This window comes from Cebus imitator, unplaced genomic scaffold (assembly GCF_001604975.1).
Source record: "Cebus imitator isolate Cc_AM_T3 unplaced genomic scaffold, Cebus_imitator-1.0 Scaffold22, whole genome shotgun sequence".
Classification (NCBI taxonomy): Eukaryota; Metazoa; Chordata; class Mammalia; order Primates; family Cebidae; genus Cebus; species Cebus imitator.
The window spans coordinates 8,699,397-8,708,102 of NW_016107337.1; positions in this window are offsets into that span (position 1 = coordinate 8,699,397).

Below are 8,706 nucleotides of genomic sequence, written 5' to 3' on the forward strand. Positions count from 1 at the left end.
TAGAGGCTCCCAGCCTTTAACTACAACTATTGCATAAACTGGAACCAGAAATAAGCTTTTATATTAGTAAATCACTGATAGCACTGAATTTTGTCTTTTGAGATCATTGCTAGCACATGGTGTCAGCAAAGGCACAGGAAAGTTTTAATTACGGGCTTTTTGTTTAGTGATATTTAAATATAATTTATATAATATAAATATATAAATTATTAATATATTATCTTATATGTATGTAAATACTATTTCATCAATTACACGCTTGCTACATTCTACAGTGAAATAGCACCATTACCCAGAGCTATTTTGTTTTTCAGCCCTCCTCAAAATTATATCTTCTTAATGGTTGCAGTAACATTGTATCTGAATTGAAAATTTGAAATCTAAAATTTGAGTAGCACTTTACATTAAATACAAACAAAAACTGATTAAAGATGTCTCCTTGGAAAATTATTTAAATATGTACTTATACTTCTTTTCTGTTCAGGTTGTTCTCTGTGACTCTCTTTTCTTTTTTTCTTAAGGTATGTTAGTCCCATTCAATTTCCTTCTCAGTCCTCCACTAACACTTCCTCTCAATTCCAACTTAATCTCCTATCTGCTTTCCCATTAACCTTTAATATACACACTTGCTATCTCCTCTTTACTTCCTATCTGTCCCATTCATCTCTCATTTCTTTCCTAATATAATAGATGTGAGAGAGGAAACTCAATTCTCTAGAAAACAAATACAAAAATTAAGGTCTCAGAGATTAGAAAACAGTACAACTCAATTGTACTACTTGAACACTAACATATTTACGTATCATTTTTTCTCACATTTTTTTCACCTTCCTTTCCTAAACAAATATTTTAAGAAATAAAAGTCTTGTGCTAATTTTTAATTCCTCTTTGCTCCGTCAGCTGCAATTTCTCTAAACTGCTCTTGAAATCACCTGTTCAAAGGATTTAAGTACCTCTGGAATTTATCATTGTACCTCTAGTACCTACTAGAGTGATTGCCACAAAGTAGTCCTTCAATGAGTGATGAACAGAACTGAAATAAGTAAGTTTAATACTTGATAGGAAAATAAATAGTTAAATTAAAGGAGAAACTGCTGTTCATACTAGCTGGCATGAGAAGGACAGAGTTGGATGAGAGCAGTCAGTACTCACAACTTTATCCTGCTATCCAACCTCTCCTCTCTCATTATCTTTTCCATATCGCCTAGGCTATCTATAGTTACAGGCTCAAAGACTCAAGCAGCTGAGGGTATAATGAGTTGCTTGGTTTTGATCCTAAGTAAATGGTGACTCAAATCTAACATTTACCTAAAATAAAAATCTAAATTTAAAGCTCTCTTTAATGATTTTGCTTTTCTATTATTCCTAGCTCCTTGTAACAGATTTTAATGCACACTGTTTGAATGAAATCCTCACATACTTCCCATACAATTTGTAAAATTTGTATGTGAAGTTAGAAGTGCAAGTAACGCCACAGATCAGGCAGAACAGTGGTTTTCAAATTGGACTTTTTTCAGGGGCTCCTTTCAGGGGTTTTGAGTTTCCCACTCCCTTCTCCACAGTTTAATCAGAGAAGATCCGGTTTACTTTATACCTTTGACTTCAGTGTGCATTTTTATTTGCAGAGAGAAATCTGTTATCATAAATTGTGAAATCAACCAAGTTAATTCAACCTTACCATCTAAAAATGAATAAAATCAGAACTAGGAACAGCAATAATTGACACTTCAAAAACAAACTGGTAGCAGAACCAAAATTTGAACAACTAAAATAACAATGAAGGTCCTTAATTCACCAGGAATCTTTCTCTTTCTGGTTTACTACTGGAGAGTATAGAATAGTTGATTTAAAAAAATGCATATTGGACAATATAGTAAAAAAAAAATTATTCTACTATAAATGTTTGCATTACTCAGAGTAAATCTCCTTCCAAAAGTTAATTAAATCAAGTTTTGGATTAATATATAGTAAAAAAAATGAAAGACATGTAAGACAATATGTTTAACTTACTTAATAAATGAACTAATTTCATATCAGAGAATAGAAATCCATATATGATGCAGTGGGGCCATGTGGTCAGAGCAGAGAATACAGTCCTGTGTCACTTTAGATGTGGATTCATTCTGAGTAATGCATCATTAGGTGATTTTGTCATTGCACAAACATCTTAGAATAAACTTACACAAAACTAGATGTCATAGCCTATTGCTCGTAGGCTACAAACTTATATAGAATGTTATGGTACTGAATACTGCACGCAATTGCAACACAGCAGTAAGCATTTGTGTATCTAAATATACCTAAACAGAGAAAAGGTACAGTAAAACTATAATACCAGAGATAAAATATGCTGCACCTGTAAAGGGCATTTACCATGAATGAAGTTTGCAGGACTGAAAGTTGATTTGAGTGAGTCAGTGAGTGGGTGGTGAGTGAATATGGAGGCCTAGAACATTACTATACCTTACTGTAGACTGTATAAACCCTGTACACTTAGGTTGAATTAAATTTACTTTTTAATTAATTGCCCTATAATGTTACAATGGCTATGATGTCACTAAGTGATACCTATTTTTCAGCCCCCTTATAATCTTATGGGTGCACCATAATATATGCTGTTCATTGTTGACCAAAATATTCTTGTGTGGTGGAAGACAGTACTTCTACAAGTTAAATTATATTAATGTTGGCAACTGATAAATACTGTGTAGTAACAGTCAGATATAAGTACAGGTTGAGATAGACAGCTTAATTCTTAGAGTTCACTATGGTCAAGTCTAAAGTAGAATGCAGCATTCCAACAGGAAAAGCTTAAAGCAAAGAGACAGTTTTGCATTTGTTCACCAACAAAAATAAGGCCCTGAGTCAAAGACAATTGGTAGCATGGATAGGTATTCCAATGTTATGGATTTGTGGGCATTCTAAGGGACATATATTTTCAGGACCTACCAAACTGTCCTTACCCCTAAGCCATTACACCTGACCATTTAAAAGGGGCCTTTTTTTATTAGTCACTATAAAACGAATCATCTTCATTCCTTTTGAATCCACTATACAATAAAAAGACTTTATCCCCTAAGTATAGCAATTTGTTTGCTTGCCAACATAGTCCCAATATTTACTATAATTCGATGAGAAATGTGAAAATTTAATCAATCAGATATAAAAACACTCTCTATGTGCTTATATGTGTTGTTCCTATTTTTCTTTGTTTTGTTTTTTGCTATTATGTTCCTTTTACCTGATAAATTTCCATTCTCTTCAGGATCAACACCTTCACGTATTCATTATATTAAATTTCCATTCTCTTCAGGATCAAGACCTTCACATATTCATTATATTAAATTTCCATTCTCTTCAGGAACAAGACCTTCACATATTCATTATATTAAAGAAAAAAAGCTCAAAATTCAGATTAAGGAGGATTTGTTTTACCCACAGTAAAATTCACACTATATGACATTTTCCAAAACATGTGTGGAATAAAGCAATCTGGGCTGTAGCACACAGTTTAGCCACATTGTTAAGCCATCATCAGTACCTTAATAAGGAATTTATACAGTATCATCCATCCTATATAAATATTATAGCAAACTCTTAAGAAATTCTCACTACAAAATTCAGATTCAATTAATCTTAATATATATTTACATGTATAAAAGTTAAAGATAAAAAATGTACTTCAAATATTGTTAAAGATAGCTGCATGCACTAGCCCAATTTTGTTGCTCAGAAGGAGAATCAAGAGGAAAAATATAAAATAGCATGTCATAAGGAACTGTTGAATACTCCAGTTATAGCACATCATTAAATGAATGGTGAGGAAACAAAAAAAATAATCCTTTGATTTTAAATTTCAATGGACTAGATCACCAAAATTTATTTCAATTTCCAATTTTGCCAATATTGTGTTCTTTTCTTAAAAAAATATTTTCTGAAAATTTTTACATTTCCTGCAAATGGACTTAGAATGACATCCTCCAGGTCACCTGATTTGTTTTGCAAGTTTTCTTTTGTTTTGTTTTTCCTAACCTTTATTTTAGGTTCAGGGGGTACATGTGCAGGTTTGTTACCCATGTAAATTGCATGTGCAGGAATTTGTTGTACAGATGACGTCGCTGACCAGGTAATGAACCTGGTGCCATATAGACAGCTTTTCAATACCCACTCTCCTGCCCTCCATCCTCATGTAGGCCCTGTTGTCTGTCTGTTGTTACCTTCATAGTGTCCATATGTGCTCAGCGTTTAGCTCCCACTTATAAGTGACAACATGCAGTATTTGGTTTTCTGTTCCTGTGTTAACTTACTTAGGATAATGGCCTTCCGCTGCACCCATGTTACTGCAAAAGATATGGTTTCACTCTTTTTTAATGGCTGTGTAGTATTTCATAGTATATATGTACCACATTTTCTTTATTCGGTCCACCATTGATGGGCACTAGACTGACTCCATGTTTTTGCTATTGTGAATAGTGTTGCAATGAACCTATGTGCCTATGTGTCTTTATTGTAGAATGATTTATTTTACTTTGGTTATATATCCAGTAATAGGATTGTTGTGTCTAATGGTAGATCTGTTTTAAGTTCATTGAGAAATTTCCAAACTGAATTCCACAGCAGCTTAACTAATGTACATTCCCACCAGCAGTATATAAGCTTTCCCTTTTCTCCACAACCTCACTAGCATCTGTTATTTTTGACTTTCTAATAATGGCCATTCTGACTGATGTGGGATGGTATCACATTGTGGTTTGATTTGCATTTCTCTAATGATTAATGATGTTGAGCATTTTTACATGCTTGTTGGCCATGTGTATATCTTCTTTTGAGAAATATCTGTTCATGGTTTTTGCCCATTTTTTAATAGGGTTGTTTGAGTTTTGTCTGTTAATTTGTATAAATTCCTTATAAATTTTGATATCAGACTTTTGTCTAATGTCTAGTTTGTAAATATTTTCTCCCATTCTCTAAGTTGTTTACTCTGTTGATAGATACGTTTGCTGTGCAGAAGACCTTTAGTTTAAGTCCCACTTGTCAATTTTTGTTTTTGTTTTGTTTACAATTGCTTGTGGAGTCTTTGTCATGAAATGTTTGCCAAGGCCTATGTCCATAATGGTATTTCCTAGATGTTCTTCTTGAGTTTGTAAAGTTTTACTTTTTACATTTAAGTCTTTAATCGCCATCTTTTTGTGTATGGTGAAAGGTAGGGGTCCAGATTTAGTCTTCTGACTATGGCTAGCCAGTTATCCCAGCACCATTTATTGAGCAGGGAGTTACTTACACATTGCTTGTTATTGCTGACTTTGTTGAAGATCAGATAGTTGCAGGTGCACACAGATTTATTTCTGAGTTCTCTAACCTATTCTATTGGTCTAGGTGTCTGGTTTTGTAAGAGTACCAAGCTGTTTTGGTTACTGTAGCCATATAGCATACTTTGAAGTTGGGTAGTGTAATACTTCCAGTTTTGTTCTTTTTATTTAGTATTGCTCTTGTTATTCTAGATCTTTTTTGCTTCCATATGAATTTTAGAATAGCTTTTTCTAGCTCTGAGAGGAATTGTGTTGGTGGCTTGATAGGAATAACATTAAATATGTAGATTGCTTTAGGCAGTATGGACATTTTAACAATATTTATTCTTCCTATCCATGAGCATGGAATATTTTCCCATTTGTTTGTGTTATTTCTCATTTATTTCCACAGTGTTTTGTAATTCTGTTTGCAGAGATCCAGCATCTCCCTGATTAGTTATATCCCTAGGTATTTCATTCTTTTTATGGCTATTGTTCATGAGACTACACTCTTGATTTGGCTGTCAGCTTCAATCTTATTGGTGTATAAGAATACTATTGATTTTTGTACATTGATTTTGTATACTAACACTTTGCTGAAGTTATCAGATCCAGCAGACATTGAACAGAGACTATGGGGTTTTCTAGATACAAAATCATATTATCTGTGAAGTGAGATATTTGGGCATCCTCTCTTTCAGTTTGGGTGCCTTATATTTCTTTTTCTTGCCTGATTGCTTTGGCTAGGGCTTCCACCACTAAATTGAAAATAAATGGTAAGGGTGAGCATCCTTATTATGCTCCATTTCTGAAGGAGAATGTTTCCAGCTTTTGCCCATTCAATATGATAAAAGGTGCAGGTTTGTCACAGATGGTTCTTACTATTTTCAGATTTGTTCCTGTGACTCTTAGCTTGTTGAGAATTTTTAACATTAAAAAACGTTGAATTTTATTGAAAGCCTTTTCTGCATGTGTTGAGAAGATCATATGGGTTTTGTCTGCATTTGTGTTTATGTGATGAATCACATTTATTGAATTTTACAGATTAAGCTAACCTAGCATCCCAAAAATAAAGCCTACTTGATAATTTTGGACTGATGTTTGATGTGCTGCTGGATTCAGGTTGCTAGCATTTTGTTGAGGATATTTTCCATTTAAGTTCATCATGGATATTGGCCTGAAGTCCTCTTTTTCCTTTGTATCTTTGCTGGTTTCAGCATCAGAATGATGCTGGCATCATAGAATGAGTTAGGAGGAGTCCCTCCTACTCAATTTTCTAAAATAATTTCAGAAGGATTGCTACCAGCTCTTCTTTGTGCCACTGGTAAAATTGGGCAGTGAATTGACCTGGTCCTGGGATTTTACGGTTGGAAGTTTTTTTATTACTAATTTAATATTACTATTTGTCATTTGGTATGTTCAAGGTTTTAATTTCTTCCTTGTTCAATCTTGGAAGGTTGTCTATTTCCAGAAATTTATCCATTTCTTCTAGGTTTTTTAATTTGTGTGCATAGTGCTGTTAGTAATAGTCTCCGAGGGTTGTTTGTATTTCTAGAGGGTCAATGGCAATATCTGCTTTGTCATTTCTGATTGTGTTTACTTGGATCTTCTCTCTTTTTTTCTGTATTAATCTAGCTAGTGCTCCGTCATCATCTTTAGTCTTTAAAAGAACAAACTTTTGATTCCGTTGATCTTTTATGTGGTTTCCACCTCTCAATTTTGTTCAGTTCAGCTCCGATTTTAGTTATGTCTTTTTTTCTGCTAGTTTTGGGGTTGGTTTGCTCTTGTTTTTCTAGTTCCTCTAAGAGTGATGTTAGGTTGTTAATTTGAGATTGTTGTAACTTTGTGATGTGGGTGTTTAGCACTATAAACTTTCCTCTTAACATTCCTTCACTTGTGTCCCAGAGAGTCTCATATTTTGTATCTTTGTTTTCATTCATTTCAAAGAATTTCTTGATTATGTCTTAATTTGTTAACTCAAAAGTCATTCAGTAGTAGACTGTTTAATTTTCAGGTAACAGTATGGTTTTTTGAGATCTTGATAATGATTTCTATTTTTATTGTCCTGTGGTTTGAACATGGTTGGCATGATTTCTGTTTTTCTGAATTTGTTGAACTCTTTGTTGTTAAGATCTCTACTCATCCCAAGAAAATACTTTACCTCATCAAATTATTTCTTTTGTGCCCTCTTTGCCCAATGAAAGCTACAGCACACATTTAAAATTTTCTGTCCTGAACTATCTTAACTCTTTTCTCATAACACCAACATAAATCTATAAAACAGGTTAATAAAATCTACCTTCTAAAAAGAAATCCCAATTAAAACTAAAGATCAGTTACTACCAAAACCATTCTGATTAAACATGAAATTCATATAACTTCCATTCCATACTTCTTCTAGTATATTGAAAGGGAAGAATGTATTCCAGAAATATTAAGGAAGACATAAATTGATCAGATGTGGGTCTGAAAATGAATTATTTTGATGATTCTCAAATATCTGCCTTGAATAATTGGAGGAATGTAATTTCTGTCATGAATAAAGACCAATGACATTCTGATTCAATTTCCATTCTAGAAAAGTCAAAGCTATAGGGACATAGAACAGATCAGTGGTTGCCAGGGGCTAGAGGTGGGGGGAAAGATTTGATATAAAGGGCAGCATGAGGTAATCCTTAGGAATAATGAAACTATTCTATACATTGATTGCAGTGGTGTTTACATGTTTCTATGTAATGGTCAAAACTCATATAATTGTACATTAAAAAGAGTAAATTGTACTCTATGTAAAAGACAACTGAAATAAAATAAAAATAAAAATAAGCAGTGCTTGGCAATGAATTATTTTAAGTGGAGATATATCTTTAGAATTAAATGAATGTTAGAATTATTACAGAGGAAAATAAATAATTAATAAAGCGCTGGAATAGAAACTTAACTAGAACAAAGAAAATAAGATTGTTGCAGGCTAGAAACAAGAAGGAAGTAAAAATATTGATTTGAAAGTGAAAGACATATAGTAAAGGTGATATCACCTAGCACCACCCCAGGTGTCTTATTTTTGAAAATTACTTCTGCTTTTCTACTTTTATACTGGATCAAAAAGTCATTTCCAGAGAGCGGCTGGTCTCTGTTGGTCCTGCTCTGATTATCTGGTTAGCGGAATTTCACTGTTGAATATAGAAAGAGGTACATGAGAAATGTAATCTAAGGCAGGCAGCTCAGACAAATTTGATAGGTTACACAGTTTAGACAAAGAAGTAACAGTTACTGCATTCTGGTCATCTGCTCTACTGAATGAATAAGTCTTGCTGAATTTGTTTGTTAAAGTATCTAGACCTATCACAACCAAATCAAGGGGGCGACTATGGTCTTGGAGCACATCCCCTGTACATACATGCACCATCAGTGAGAGTTA